Source organism: Coturnix japonica, chromosome 19 (assembly GCF_001577835.2).
Source record: "Coturnix japonica isolate 7356 chromosome 19, Coturnix japonica 2.1, whole genome shotgun sequence".
NCBI lineage: Eukaryota > Metazoa > Chordata > Aves > Galliformes > Phasianidae > Coturnix > Coturnix japonica.
Window position 1 is genome coordinate 4,775,706 of NC_029534.1, and position 14,844 is coordinate 4,790,549.

Sequence of the window (14,844 nt, forward strand, 5' to 3'; positions counted from 1 at the left end):
AAGTTGGTTTCTAAATCAGTAATGGAACCAAAAGAGTTTCATGAAATGATAATATACATGTATATATATAAATAATTTATATATATATATTTGGGTAAATTACATTCTGCTTATCCGATGGCAAAGATCCTAGAATAGAAGCAGAGACAACTGTGATTCATAACTGCAATTATAATTAATAGCCAAATTTCATTGGTTCGGGTTCCCTGATTTATTCTGAAATTTACATTTGCTCGCTTAAGAAAGGTCAGAGCAGCGCAGGGACTGAAGGCTAAGGGAGGTACGGCTGTGATTACAGCAGCTGAAACTGCCCTAATCACACTCTTATCTTTCTTATCTCCTGTGAGTATTTATTTCGCAGTGATTACTGAGCCAGGCCCCATCACTCTGAGTTAGTTCTGAAGCAGCTCCTTCGTGCTGTAAGAAGTTAATACAGCAAGAGGCGTTGCTGTTCTGCTGAGACAGACAGGCAAGTTTCTCATCACTTAAAGTCATGTAAGAAAATAAACTACTCCACTCCTAAAGAAGGAGGGGTGGTAACCCCAACGCACCGGCCAGATTCCCAGCTTGAGTAATTACAATGAGCCTCGGATAAATTCTTGCCACAGCTTCCGCTGGACACGCTATTGTTCACTGCTTCCTCTCCTACAATATCACACAGTGCTGATGCACACTCTTTGCAGGTCCTGTCTGCACTGGAATGCTGTCCGGGTCTACCCCCAGCCCAGGTCTGCAGCAGCACACTGCAGCAATGCACTGAAACCAGTTCTGCCTGTCAGTTGAACCACTGGTGCCATTTGTAACTTCTATTTACTGATGTCCCAGCACCTCCTTCAGATGGTGCTAACCATGCACACAGCTACCTGATGGATACAATGGTGCAGATCCAAGATGCAGGCATACAGAAACTGGTTTAGTTCCTCAAAAGAAAGGTTAAGCTTGCATCAGTAAGATTGCCAAGCCGATAGAACATCCTGGATGTCCACTGTCATTGGCTGACAAGGCAGTAAGAGCACGGCTGATGGGTCAGGCCTATGGAGCCCTGTTAATCATACCTAGTCCAGCTGGTAACAACAAACACTGCCATTTTTATAGGCCTGCTCCTTAAATCAGGAGACTTTCTCTATCCCGGTGGGATACAGACAATACTGTTTACTTTTGAAGCAGTCATTGGGCACTTATCAAACCCATATCTACTGCGTTAAATAAACGACTTGACAGTTAACAGTGGTTAATACTCACATCTTTTTCCAGCAGCTGCCACTACACTCCAAGGCTTTTTACCTAGAGATATCATTATCTTTTTTTACGTGCGTAATAAAGGGAGCTGAGACCCAAACTCTCTGCTAGGGTAGCCCTGTGTCCATCACTAACCCAAGCTTTCACCCTCATAATTCACGAGCTTTAAAGGCACCGTGGCTGCAGGAAGGAGTACAAGACCAAGATTCAGAAGACCTTGATCCTTAATTGCACTTTATGGCTCCATGGGCAGATTGCTCCTTACTGCTCCACTTAGCCTGCAGAAACCAAACGATGCCCACTAGTTTAACAAATGCAAGAAAACAACAAAGCATCACGGATGATGCTGAAGAGACTCACATGAAGTGCTGCTGTTAAAAACACATTTACTTTTCCTACTACACACTCACTGTCCCAGCATCATATCTCCAAACCCCCAGCAGTTCTCAAAAGACAGAAACTCCAGTTTCAGGAAGTGGACAGCTTTATTTTTGTGCCATTCCCAAAATGCCTTTTAACTCGTCAACCGATTTGCTACAAATATCTTTGGCAGATGAATAAAACCAAGTTTCCCGTCGTAGCTGCCAGCTTCAAGGCTGAGATAATCAGATCAATCTTTAGTTTGCCTTCCCCAATACTTACAACAACATATGTTCGAAGCGATCCACATTTGTCTTGCTTTTCCTAGTGGGATTTGAGAAGGCAAAGCATCAGACCTTGGTGTGACACGTTTGGATAACACAAGATGTGGCCCACAGCTGTTACCGTCACCCTCTGGTTCTCAGCATTCCTCAGGTATCCCCAACCCCAGGTTAAATAATCCCCTGCTCAGTTAGAGGTAAAAGTGAAGGTTGGATAAATGGGCTGCAGTACCATTGTAAATAGAGCCTGCTGATGGAATGAAATACCTCCATAGGACAACAGGAGGGAAGTTTGTTTTGCTCCATCACAGCAGCATCAGTAATATTGGCCTTACAGAATTGCATTATTTAATTCTAGGGATGCCTCAAATGCATGTGGAATATCTGAGAACACTTAACTTGGTACCTAACCCTGAAGCTGTGTGTCTCATGCCATTGTTTCTATTAGTTCATTGTCAGGATGTCAGTAAAAACTATTATTCTGACGATTCTTTGCCCCTATACTCCTGAAAGGGAAAGCAGCTATAAACACAAGGGAGACTGACCTCAGCGATTTCCTCTGCTCAGACAGGAGCACAATGCACTTCAACACCAACCCAAGCCTCCTCGCCGTGTTTAGAATTCCTCCAGCTGTAATCTATAGTGAAAACAAATAAACAAACACACGACTACGAGACGCGATAACAAATCCCTGCACGAAGCCAACTGCTGTCTATAGCTCATAGACACCCAAAGCACACCTGGGCTTCACAACCAAGTTCAAGACCCAGCACTGAAGGGGCAGCTCGGGGGGCTGTCTACCTGCTGCTTTGCCCCTCTTTCTGTCCATAGAGCAGCCGTGGTCAGGCAGCTCAGTGTATGGACTCCAAGTGTTGGCCAACAGTTGCACAAGGCCAAGGTGAGCTGACAGCTCCCCCCACTTCCAGCTGCGGCTGGTGACACCGAGCAGCAGCCAGGCCCCATCCCTCCCCTTCCTCACTGTTATCTCCCCACACTGCAGGCCCCATCTCCCCCAGAGCCCACAAACACTTCCAGGCCCCCACTGCCCCCATCCAGCCGTGCCCCATCGCACCCCCCGCCATCCTTCCCCTCAGCACGACGGACACGAGCCCTGGCTGCAGCCCCCGACCCATCCCATCCCATCCCATCCCCACGGCCCCTGTGTCCCCTCACGTTGTCCCCCCTCACCCCGGGCGCCATGACAGCCCCGCCCCGCTCCCGTCCCCTCCCGCCGCTCCTCCCGTCTTCTCGCCCCTCCCGGGTAGGGAGGAGGAGGGCGGCGAAGTCTCGCGAGAGGGGCGGGCGGGGGCCGCTGGCTGCGGGCAGCGCGGAGCGGAGCGGCGGCGGAGCAGCCCGGGCGGCGCTGAGGGGAGGAGGCGGCGTTGGGCGGCGTTGGGCAGCGGCCATCCCGGCGCGGGGCGGCCCACGGATCCTCCGCTCCGCCGCGGCTCGGAGCACGGCCGGCTCCGCCCGCCCTCACACACCGCGGCGCGGCCTGGCGGCGGGGCCCGGCAGCGGGAGGCGGCGGCGGCGGTGCCGGAGGCGGCTCGGCCTGCCCTGCCATCTTAGGAGCCGTGCCACAACGCCTTTGTGCCCGCCGCGAACGGGCACCCGGGGGGGGCCGGGCCCGACGCCCCTCCGGGGGCGCCTCCCCCCGCGGGGCCGCCGCCCCTTTGCCCCGCTCCTCCTCCTCCTCTCCTCCTCCTCCTCCTCCTCCGCGGGGGGCCGAGCGGCGCTCCCAGCCCGGCTGCGGCGGAGGGTAAGGCGGGCACGGCGCGGGGAGCTCGGCCGGGGCGGCGGGAGAGCCCCGGGGAGGGGGGGGGGGGGGGGGGGGGGGGGGGGGGGGGGGGGGGGGGGCTGGGCCGGTGCCTCCCTCCCCCGCCGCGCTCTGCGGCACTGCCGCAGGACTCCGCGCTGCTCCCAGCCCCGAGCGGCGGAGGGCGGCGGGGGAGGAGGAGAAATGGCGCTGCCGGGTGTTCCCCGCTGACAGCGGGCCGAGCTTCGGGCCCGGGGGGGGGTTCGGCTCCGCTCGGAGGGGCGATGCGGTGCGGTTGGGCCCCCGCTGCGGCCTGTCCCCACCCCCGCCTTCCCTCCCGCACGATAAGGTGGTGGATCGCTGCCGTGCTGTTATTTTTTATTTTTAATGACTTCAGGGGGGTAAATCGCATTTTGTGCGGCGCTGCTGTGGGATTTGGAGCAAAGTGACCTATTTTAAAGACCTTTTTTTTTTTCCTTTTTTTTTTTTTTTTTTTTCGCTCCCTCCCCCCCCTTCCCCCCCCCAATCCGATCGGCCGATCCCGTTAGCCAAATAGCGTTCCCCGAGCATTTTAATATGTCACATAAAAGCATCTCGTCCAGGCTCGGCCCCTCTACACCCAGCTTAAGGGAGAGGGATCGTTGGGAGCATCTCCGGGCCCTTCGGGTTCACCTTTGTCACCGGCAGAGCAGAGATACGGAGCGATGCAGGAGAACCATTGTGCTGGGCGCGGTGCGAGGAAAGCCGCCGTAAAATGGTTGTTGTCAACCGCGGGGCTGGGGATGGGGGGGGGGAATATGACAGAACGGCGTCGGCCTGCAGGACTTCCCTTCATTCCTGGTGTCGGTTGTGCTGCTGCATCTCGGCAGTGCTGGTAACCAGTTGAACGCATCGCGTCCTTCACCTCCTCCCGGTGAGGTTTGATGGCCCCGCACGCCAAGGGCAGATGAATAAGATGTTACCTGAAGGTTTGGTTCCTATCGATTCCATACCGTTCAGGCTATTTATAGAGCGTAGGACGTGGCTCTTGTTTTGTGTGTTTGGATAAAGGTTATCGGTTTGAAGTGCTTTGGGATGAAACGTTCCCAAAATACCAGCCCTGGCGTTCCATGTAACGCTGTATAGCACAGCTCAGATCTCCCTTGGTCGTGGAAAACCATGATGCTGAAAATACCTTGGAAAACAGGGCTGTGTTTTGACACGGGTGAAGGTTTGTTTTCGTGTTCTGCGATTACAAAATAACAACTTTTGTTGCAGGAAGGAGGGTTTGGAGATACATGTTTCTTGATGCTGCTCAGAGCTCAGTGTTGGGTTCTGTTGCCCCTTCCTGTAGGAGTGTGTCAGTTTTTGCTGCTGGAATCCCAGGACAAACCTCATCAGTTCTGGCTGGGCCTTCCCATTGGATTCCCTATAGCACCCGCCTACTTCTGCTGGTTCCTTTGCTGTTTGTAGGCCCCTCTTCCCTTTGTCTGTTGATTCAGATCCATTGATGAACTTGAACCTCAGTGTATCCCTTGAACTCGAGGGGTGTTTTTCTCCTCCTGTGTTAAGGATGTGCTGCTAAAGTGATTCTGGTAGAACAGCTTAAATTGCATTTAATCTCATTGAAAAATCACCTAAAGATCTTTGGATGGTTTGATTATTATTACTACTGTTAATATGATTTTGCCTTTAACTGGGCTAATGTTAAACACTGCATGCAGGGGGCCAGACGTTGGAGTTAACATTATATACAAGGTGACTTAGGCCTCAGGTTGGACTATTGGAGAAAGTTATCTCTCATGTCCTCCCATTAGATTCTGTATAGGCGAGGTCGGAGAATGTGAAATGTTTACTTCCATGTATATAACGTTTCCATTTGTGCAGCTTTCATCCCTGCCTTATCCCATGTTATCCGTCAGGTCGTGTCACTGGGGTGACGTTCTTGATGTGCTGTAAGGCAGCCCAGCTTTGTGTGCTTGGTGGGACAAGTCAGAAGAGAAGCAGATATCGCAGGAATAATGACATCTTCAGATGTATCCTATGGTGGATTTCCTGTAACCAGGATGTGTTGTAGAGAACAATAGACGTGGCAAAGAGTTCAGAGTCCTTTTAAAGGTGTTGGAGTAGCTGACTGCAATGGGGCTCCACCTGGGCATGACCTGTATGCTTCCATCAGGTGCTTCAGATGCATCACCTCCAGTTCCCTTGTCTAGCAAAGGATCACTGGGTGTGCTGCTGCACTTGTCCTTCTGCAGGGCTGTACCTCTCTTCCTGCTTTGTAGAGGCTACATATATTTGCAAATGAACCTCATGTGGTTCATTTAACAGAATAATTCGTCCTATAAAATGCTCAGGGTTGGCCTGGGACTCCATGAACCAGGAAGTGCTAAAGAAGCTGTGGTAAATATCACTCCTCCTATTCCATTCTCACTATGTACTGGAGAACTCCTCTAGGATACGATCTTAGTAATTATCCAAGTGTTTTCTGGTTGTATTGAGATCACATTGACAATGCACATCATGTGTAGAAGTGTGCACCAGGAGCCTTGAGGATCCCTGGTTGTTGGTGCTGCCAGCAGTGATGTGGGCCCTTGCCCTTTGAATTACAGTGGTTATGGGTGGCCATCAGCTCTCTCCTGTTTGAGCATGCTGTGGGGTTTGTTGTTTTTCCTCTGTGGGGTTGGAGGGCTTTGTGTTGTTCTTCGTCACTCAAACATGGTCAGAGGGGAAAGCTTCACTTCAGCTCTGGACTATTGTCACACCTGCACTGCATGGTTCTCCTATGCCCTGCAGCAGGGCTTGGTTCTGGATGACTTTGGTGTCCTCCCTTGGCCAACCTTTGTAGCAGGATGGTGAGGTGGCTTCAAGCCTTCTGAGGTGGTTGGCTGTGCTGCCTACTATAACCTGTGAACACGACCTCTGCTCTGTGCAGTGCTGTGCACTTCAGTGGGCTCCCAAGGCCCCAGAGCTCCATTTTGTTGCATGGCCTGTCCTGCACCCCTTGTTCCATGTGTGTCACTGCAGTGACTGCTCTTTGACCCCACTCTGAGCCCCTTCAGCCTCAGCAGCTGAAGGCAGACCCTAGGAAACGTGCAGTGGTGTGCTGCCATTTTGGTTGCTGTGCTGCTGGGTGAGTGCAGGAGAACACCAGCTCTAAGGTGGGTTTGTGCAGCCATGGAGCCACGGTTTGACCAGAGAAATGCTTGGGGATAGATGGCTGTTGGTGGCACTTATCCCAGCATACATGGCAGCTAGGTTTGGGGATTCTTTGTTCTCATTGTTCTCTAATGGGCTGAGGAGATGCTCATCATACATTGATTTCTGCATTGAGAAGAGGCTAGAAAAAAATGCAGTGGATAGAGGGGCAGAAAACCACTAATCCCCTCATGTGAAGTTCCAGAGGGAGCTGAGCTGTGCAGAGCTGCAGCACCAAGAGTGAAAGCAGAACTTCAAATGTAGGAACGTGAAATGAGAGGTGAAGTGCAAAGTGTCTGAGGGGGAAAAGGAGTGCACAGAGCAGGAGGAAGGGATGGAGAGCAGCATAAAGCACCATTGGCTTTTAAGCGTTGTATTCCTTCGGCCTTATCTGAGTGCTCATTTGCAGTATAAAACATGGGGGAAGAAATACTTTCTGAAGGTCCTTTGAAACGGGTGACTCCAAACATGGAGCATCTCAAAGCATTTTTTTAAACAAATATTTGGTGATGGCTGCAATTACAGGTTATTTTTGTTTGCCTTTTTTTCCCCTCAATACCAAAGGGAAGGCGTTGAGAGCTCGTAATGCTTTGTCAGAAATCATTACACTGGTCACTCTTGATGTTTTTATTTTTCTTTGAACGTCCTGCTAAACCCTCCTGGTTTCTTTGGCAGTAGAAAAGGCAAGGTAGCCACTGTAAACACAGCGGGACGCAGCCAAAGCAGCAATGCCTTTTCTTCTAAATAGAGAAGTCTCCCTGCTTTACTCAGCTTGCTGAGTTGGTTGGGCATCTACCTGGCAGCATGGAGGTGATGTCTCCTTTCTCTTGGGCTCATGATGAGGATGGCCCAGCAGCTCTGAACATGAGGTGATGGCTCCTTAATAGGAGCAGACAGCAGGTGATAGTTTTGCCTGTTGTATTGCTTGGCTAGAAAGAGTTTGGATTTTCTCTGGAGGTCAGGATGGGGTGACAGCATGAAATTTCCATATTAGATAGTGTCCTTCGAGAGGGAAACACCAGAAGTGTTTTGTTTGGGGGAGAACTTAGACCTCGAGGAAAGAAGTAAAGCAGCACTGAGCTTGTGAGCTGGTGGGCTCTGTGGTTCTCCATGCTGTGATCTGCTGACCCCCATTACGGCCCTGCCTGCATCCAGGCTGTTTAGTGTGTGTAAAACATTCTCTCCTCCACTCATGGAGTTGCTGGGACAGCCCTCTGTCACAGCGGGGTGTCTGTGGGTTTGCTCCGGAGCTTTTGTGGGATATCAAGTCACGTTTGAAAAGGAAATTTTGATATTTAATGCTCATCTCAGCCATCCCTGCTTGTAGCTTTCAGTCTGCAAGCCATTGTGTCATCTGCTTGAGCTCTTAAAATGTGAATAAAGTTGTTTTCCATCTTTCTCTTAAGCTAAAATCCTGTTTTCTTCTCTCCTGTGCCCCGCTGCTCGCTGAGCATCAGCCATTGGAGCAGCCGGATGAGCACCTCTCCTTGCTGGTTTGGCTTCACTTTGTTCTGCTCTGGGCCAAATTCTAACCTGAGGAAAGCTTTGGGACCCAGGAGCATGGGAAAGGGGAATATGTGAATTCAAGCATGCTGAAAGGATGGCGAACGTTTCTTGTAACAGCTTTTGGCTTGTTCCCCATCCATGTGTTCAGCCTGTTTTCCAAGCATCCAGAAATCCATCCTGTTCCCTGACGTGCTGCTGCTCAGAGGGAACTGCTGCAATGGGATTTACTGGGAGGAATCACATGTGGTATTGCACATCTCGGTTATTTTCGTTTCCCTCCTCCTCCTCGATATGCAATTGTTGTTTCTCCCCCCAGCCCCCCTCTGTAATCGTTGGCTCCCTCCCCCAGCCAAGGAGATGAGAGGAGAGGTTATTTTTGCTAATGCTGCTTCTCAAATAGGCCACGAGCATCCAGTAAGTAGCGCAGGAACTTTCTCCATGGGAAACCAGCAGTTATTAGGGTTTCTCAAGCTGTGTCCCAGTGGCAGTGCAACATGTTTCTGGAGCTCTGTGCCGTGCTTGTCGCTGCTGTCAGCTCCTCCCAGTCCCCACTTCCTTGTAACCCAATCTGAGGGCAGATCATGGGATTGGAGCACGCCTTGCTTTTCCGCGGTGCTGTGAATGTTTGGGCTGTCTGCATGTTCTTCACAGAGTAAACTGTACGTCGTGATCCTCATTTGTTGCTTGTTGTTTTTTTTTGTTTTTTTGGCTTTGCCTGTTCCAAAAAGCAGTTGACAGTTGTTAAAATCAGTTCTGGGCCAGGCACGATTTGATGCAATTAAACTGTGTTAAATGCGTTCCAGAACTGTTTCTTGGCCTAGATAGCAAACTAGTTAAACTCTGGCTTTGGAAGCTATTTCTGTATGGTTTGACCCCATACCCCTAGGTAAGCTCTCTACTTTTTCAGATCTCAAATACACGCAGGGTCTGCTGTCTCCAAACCCTTGTCCCTCCCATGTCTCCTTGGGCTTTTTCATTACTATCAGCGTATCAAAGCCTTGAGAACCATGCACTGTAGTGATCTTGTTCTACAACCCATAAGGACAGAATGCATTGCAGTGAGAGGATTTTCCCTGGCATCAGCTGGGTGGGTACAAACCCCACTGTCCAGCTGCTCAGTGTATCCTAGTGCAGAGGCAGGCTGTGAGGTTGGGGTTTTTGTGAAGGTTTGCCATTTTAATTAAAGAAGGAGGTAATCCAGGCCTTGACAAAATCTTACCCTGGCGTCTAGAAGTGCGTATCAGCATTGGGAAGGAAATAATGATGTGTTTCTGAGGCAGTGCCTTACTGAGAACATCAGGCTCCTTTTTCCTTATAGGTTAATTGCCATGTAGGCAAACCATGAACTCTTACCTGAGTTTTTGGCTTAATTTTCCTTCTTCCCATTCCACACAACCCCCCCCTCTAACTCCTGCTTTGAAGTATTTAAAACTAGGTTGGTCTCTGGCTGGAGGTGCGTGGTAGAACCTCATGTTATTTCTTGCTGGGACCTGCCCGTTTTGCAGCAAGAATGCAGGGCAAGCCCATCTGAATGCTGATCACCCGTCCTTGGAGAATGGGAGATTGTTTTTCCTTCATTGAGCACAACACGCAGGCAGGTGAAGCTGAGAGCATCGCCGTTCCAGAAGCCATGCTGCTGGACAGGAGGTGGGAAAGGTTTGTGAGGGTGCTGGGCCTGAGCTCAGCTGGTGTGAGTGGCTGTCACTGGGGATATTTCCTTCTCCCAGTGTGAGATGTCACTGCAGGCTGTTGCTGAGGCTTGGACCAGGCTCCTGCTGGATCAGCTGCTTTGCTGAAGGCCTGTGAGCAGAGCTGGGTTCACCAGTCCTACTTTCTTGCTAGTTGGGAAGATGGAGCTCAGGGTCTCAAATGCTAAAATGACCTGGATTCAAGGAAATCACTGTGTTTGCTTTTTGTCCTGCCTAAAATCAGTTGTGGAAAAGGCAAGACCTCATCCTTACTGCTACTTTTGTTTTCGTTGCAATACACATGTTTTAAATTTGTTTGCAAAGCCAAGGTTGGACAAAGGATTAGTTCCCGATCTGACAATAACAAGCAGAGCACTTGGGATACTGGGCTAACATGAAAAGAGTTTATTTATAAAGATCACGGTTTGTGTGCACTGGGTTGCAATTAGAGGGACATAAGGAGCATTTAAATAATTATTGGTAGTTGATTAGAAAAGGGTTTGGTGTCACAGCTATGGATCTTTAAAAACACTTTGGTAAAACCCCTTAATTTTTCCATATATAGGCAGGTGTTCCTTCTCAGATAGCCCCAGTCTATTACAGTAACGAGTGAATTGGTGTTTCCAAGCATTTTGGGTGTTGCATTTTCCCCTGTTGCAGAGACTGTGGGCTCTCAGAGCCCTCCCTCTGCACTCCCTGCTATTGCAAACTGATGACTGCAGTGACTATAAATGGATATAATCACACTGCATTTTGTCGGGATCGCAAATATTGTTACGCTTAAATAGAAATAGATGTCATTAATATTAATACCGTGAGAAATGAAATATTAATAAACAAATAGAAATTAAAGTAACCTGTAATACGGAAGGATTGTCTTAAATATGTGATGCTTTTCTTTTACTTTCCTCTGAGCTGACAGCTTGATAATAGTAATTCCCAGCTCTTAATTTCATCCCTAAATCTCAAGGAATTGGAAACAGGTGATGAATGCCTATTTATTTTTCACGTGCCTATTTATTTTCACATTCCTAAGGTGAGGTACAGAAGTGCAGGTGGAGGATGGAGTGAATGCCCAGCACTGCCATGGCAGAGGCAGCAGCTGAATGAAAGAACTCTGCATGGATGTAGCTGCAAGACTGGACACCCTTATGGAGATGAGCAGAGGTAGAACACATCCCTACAGCCTGTTAGTGCAGTCCCTACTACAGCTGAATCTCAAACCTTCTGAAGGGTCTGGCTGTTGTGTAATGAACATACTGATGTTTGCTTTAAGGAGCTGAAGGCGTTCCCACCTGATGCACTGGGAGGAAGGAAGAGCTGTGAGCCCTGTAGCTGTCAGCATGCTGTGCTCAGCAATCAGTGGGGGTGTTGAAGACGCATGGAGATGTGGCATTTAGGGACACAGTCAGTGGGGATGGTGGGGGTGGGTTGGGATTGGACTTTTGGATCTGAGAGGTCTTCTCCAACCTGAGTGATTCTGTGATTGCAAAATACTGGCTTACATGGGTGTTGGAGGAACAAAGATGATACGGAGCAGCCTGAGTGGAAGGAGCATATCGTGTGAGTTATGATTCTGCTTGCCTGCTCATTTTCTGGTTTGGAGGCACAGAGCACCTGCTGATTTAGGGGTTTTCTCTTTGTGATTTCATGCCTGTGATTAGCATTTCTAAGTACGTGACACATGAGGCCTCACCACTAAAGCATGTTCTGCAAATACATAACCAGAATTACAGTGATGGTCACTGTCAGTCTGTCCTAACGAGTTTCCGAGGGTAACCCAGCAGGATGCAGCGTGCTTTGCTGGGTCCATGTGATACAACAGGTCTTGGTCTGTCTGAGTAAAGTCCTTTCCATGAATGGAGCTGCCACCTCCTTGTGGTGCTTCCTTAATAGCAGCTGTTTGTCTCTCTTTAATTACTGGGGCGAGGCATTAAAGTATTTCACTAGTATCCCAGTGCCTTCCCATTGTACTCTCAAACCCTCCAGAAAATTTCAGCTGCTTGACAGATTGTATTTTGTTCTGTTTTGCCAGGATATCTCAAGGTAGGAGATGAACAGTGATAATAGGACTTGGGAGCTGCAGGGGGATGAGATCTGGTGTGATGGTGTCCTTAAATAAAGCTTTACCTGGACAAACTCTCAGACCAATACCTGCTTAGTTGGTGCTACCCTTGCAACGTCGGCCTTGAGTTAATAATCGAGCAGGCTTTAATACCGATCAACTTATATATAAGGTGAAGATGGCAATCTCATTAATTTTATATTTAATTACCAAAAAGTCAAAGCAAAGAGCTTTGGAATGATTTGTAACCATCGTGCTGTTCAGTGGCTCCTGGTGAAGCTGTGAGATCCCCAGGTGTTTAATACACCTTTCCCTTCTGTAATTTTCCTGTTTTTGCCTTGCTGTTTTTCACGTGTGTTTTTTGTTGTTTAAAATTGAGTCAGGAATAGTTAGGAACAAGGAAAATGGCGCTGCAGCATCTAGTGAGGTGTCTTGAGTCTCCGAGAAGCTCCCTGGAGGTTTTCTTCCAAGATATTTCTCACTGAGGTCTGTCATTTCTGGACCCACTGCTGGTGTCGATCTGCTGAGTTCAGATGTTACTTGAAGGATAAATCTGCTTGTGACGTGGGCAGCTGGATTGTGTGCTCCTAACATGGGCTCTCCCAAGCTTTAATAGATAGAGACAAGGTACGAGTGACTCTCACTGCAGGAAACGTGGGCTTCCATCTGCAGATGTGCCTTTCTGCATGCATGCACATCTCACAATCCCTCTGCCTCTGGTGCAGCGTGCTGTACTCGCTCTGCATGGAAGGTATTCTGCAGTGCATTTATCTCACAGGGGGAAAAATAATTCCGTAAAGCCTTGCAGTGACAGTGGTTCCAAATTTGCAGTGACTGAGATGTGCTGTGCTTTGCTTTGTTCCGTTGTAGTAGAAGCCACTTGCCTATGTAACTTGAAAACAAGCATAAAGCAAGCATTAAACAAGGTGGTGCTCGAGGTGTCTGTGTGGGCCAACAGTAGCCTGTTAACTTGAATCCTCCTGGCCTGGCAAGCATTGGGATCGTCACCTTCTCCTGTTTGGAACTGCTCTCCTGGGCTGCTTTTCTCTTAGCTGTGGGCATGTTGAGTTGAGTTATCTGAGCGCTACCAGTCGGGAGTTGAAGTTTGCATCTCATCTGCCTGAGAGCTCCTCGCTCCCATGGGGGCTTTGCTTTTTTTGTGTGTGTGATGTCATCATTCTGCGAGGTCTGCGCTTCAGCATCCTCCAGGAGCACAAAACCAGGGGACGAGACCAGAATTTCAAATGCAAGAAACAAGCAGATCTGATTCTTCCCCTCCTCCCTCCCCCTTTTCTCTTTGAAAGGAGCTCTCAAGCTGACTTCTTACAGCAGGAATTAGTTTAATAGAATAAAAGGGTGTGAGAGAAGCACAGTTATTTCTTTTCTCTTCTTGAGTTCTTCTCTTCCTGCCGTGTGTGCTGTAGGTAGTAAAGGATGTGATGAACATTATGTGCCAGATGCAAATGTATTTCTAGTTTATAAATATCTTGGTCCCCCTTGCCTGGGGGATCCGCTTTTTTCTAGTGTAACCTTTCTGTGTTTCCACTGTTTTGCAGACATCCACATAAGACCTGCATAGCTGGTTGTGCACTGAGTGGCCCCTACATCAGGTGTTCATATAAATGTTGGTGGCACTGACAGCCTTCCTGCAGGACTGCAAGGTCAGGGGAGTAGCCAGACCCAAGGGCAGGGCTGTTGGATCTATGGTGGTTCTGTTCTGGCCTGTGGAATTCAGAGTAAAGGCTGCCTTCCGTGTGGTTGGTTGGCTGCACTCAGCAGTGTGGCCCAGGTAGATACTGACAGGTTTGTTGTTCTTCAGGCTCAAGCTCTGGGTATTCCTTTGGTCACAGTGACTTTGCAAAATAATCCTCAGATGGGTGATTTTAGGTAATTGGAGGCCACCAGCTCTGAACATGGGTCCTTAGGGGATTGGTTGGTGGTCTCCAAGAAGATACCTGAATGTACTAAGTTTGGGGGCAGCAGCAGTGCTGGAGCTGGTACTCCTCGTCCTGTTGCCTTCAAGAAACCTGACTGGTGCTTGGGTGCTCTTTATAGCTTCATCCAAATACTAAGTGCTGTTCTCTGGCATGGCATGTTGAGTGCTCGGTAGCTCCCTGTCCAGCTGGGCTGCAGGGCTGACCTGCATGTGTGATGAGGGAGCAGTCCTGGCTCTCTGTGTCAGTTTTTGGGTATCAGGGGGTTGTCCTACTTTCCCTCCTCAAAATACAGAATCCTTAGAATTTGTAGAACAGCCACCTGCCTTTCCCTTTGTTTATTAGCCAACAGGAGCAGTCAGCAAATAGATCATCCTTTTCATAAAGGATGTGTTGCTTGAAATTTGACTGTGGTTTTCTTTCTTATTTGTGTGTTCGTACTGTCAAACAAAAGCCATAATCCATTATTCCAAACTGCTGAGAGAGAGGCTTCAAAATGCCAGGTATGAAATGATGCCACTCATTCAGGTACCAGTAGGAAATGATGCACGAGATGTTTTAGAACCCACAAAGAGGAAAGTTCTTTGTATGTGTGAATTTAGTATTCACAAAAGGTGTCACATTGACAGCCTGGGAGGCTGTGGAGATTGGGATGTTATTTATCCCTAGAGTAGATTCATTGCAGACTGCAATAGTGCAGGAACTGTGTGCGTTGTTCTGCTGTTACACCCTACCCAGGCCATGATCGTTTAACAGTTGGGTTAAGAGGCAACATCAGACCTTTCTGTTCTTGATTGTTTATTGCAGCTCTACTATGTGCTCGACAGATACCTTCAGT

The 14,844-nt window shown here is 48.9% G+C and overlaps 1 protein-coding gene across 1 annotated transcript in view; it reads left to right on the forward strand.

Moving 5' to 3' along the window:
• Positions 1-3,290: 3,290 nt before the first annotated feature.
• TAOK1 (TAO kinase 1) overlaps positions 3,291-14,844 on the forward strand; it is a 56,828-nt gene continuing 45,274 nt past the window's right edge. The window contains exon 1 of the mRNA XM_015880561.2: positions 3,291-3,639. The gene's annotated coding sequence lies outside the window, so the exon portion shown is untranslated. The remainder of the gene's footprint in view (positions 3,640-14,844) is intronic.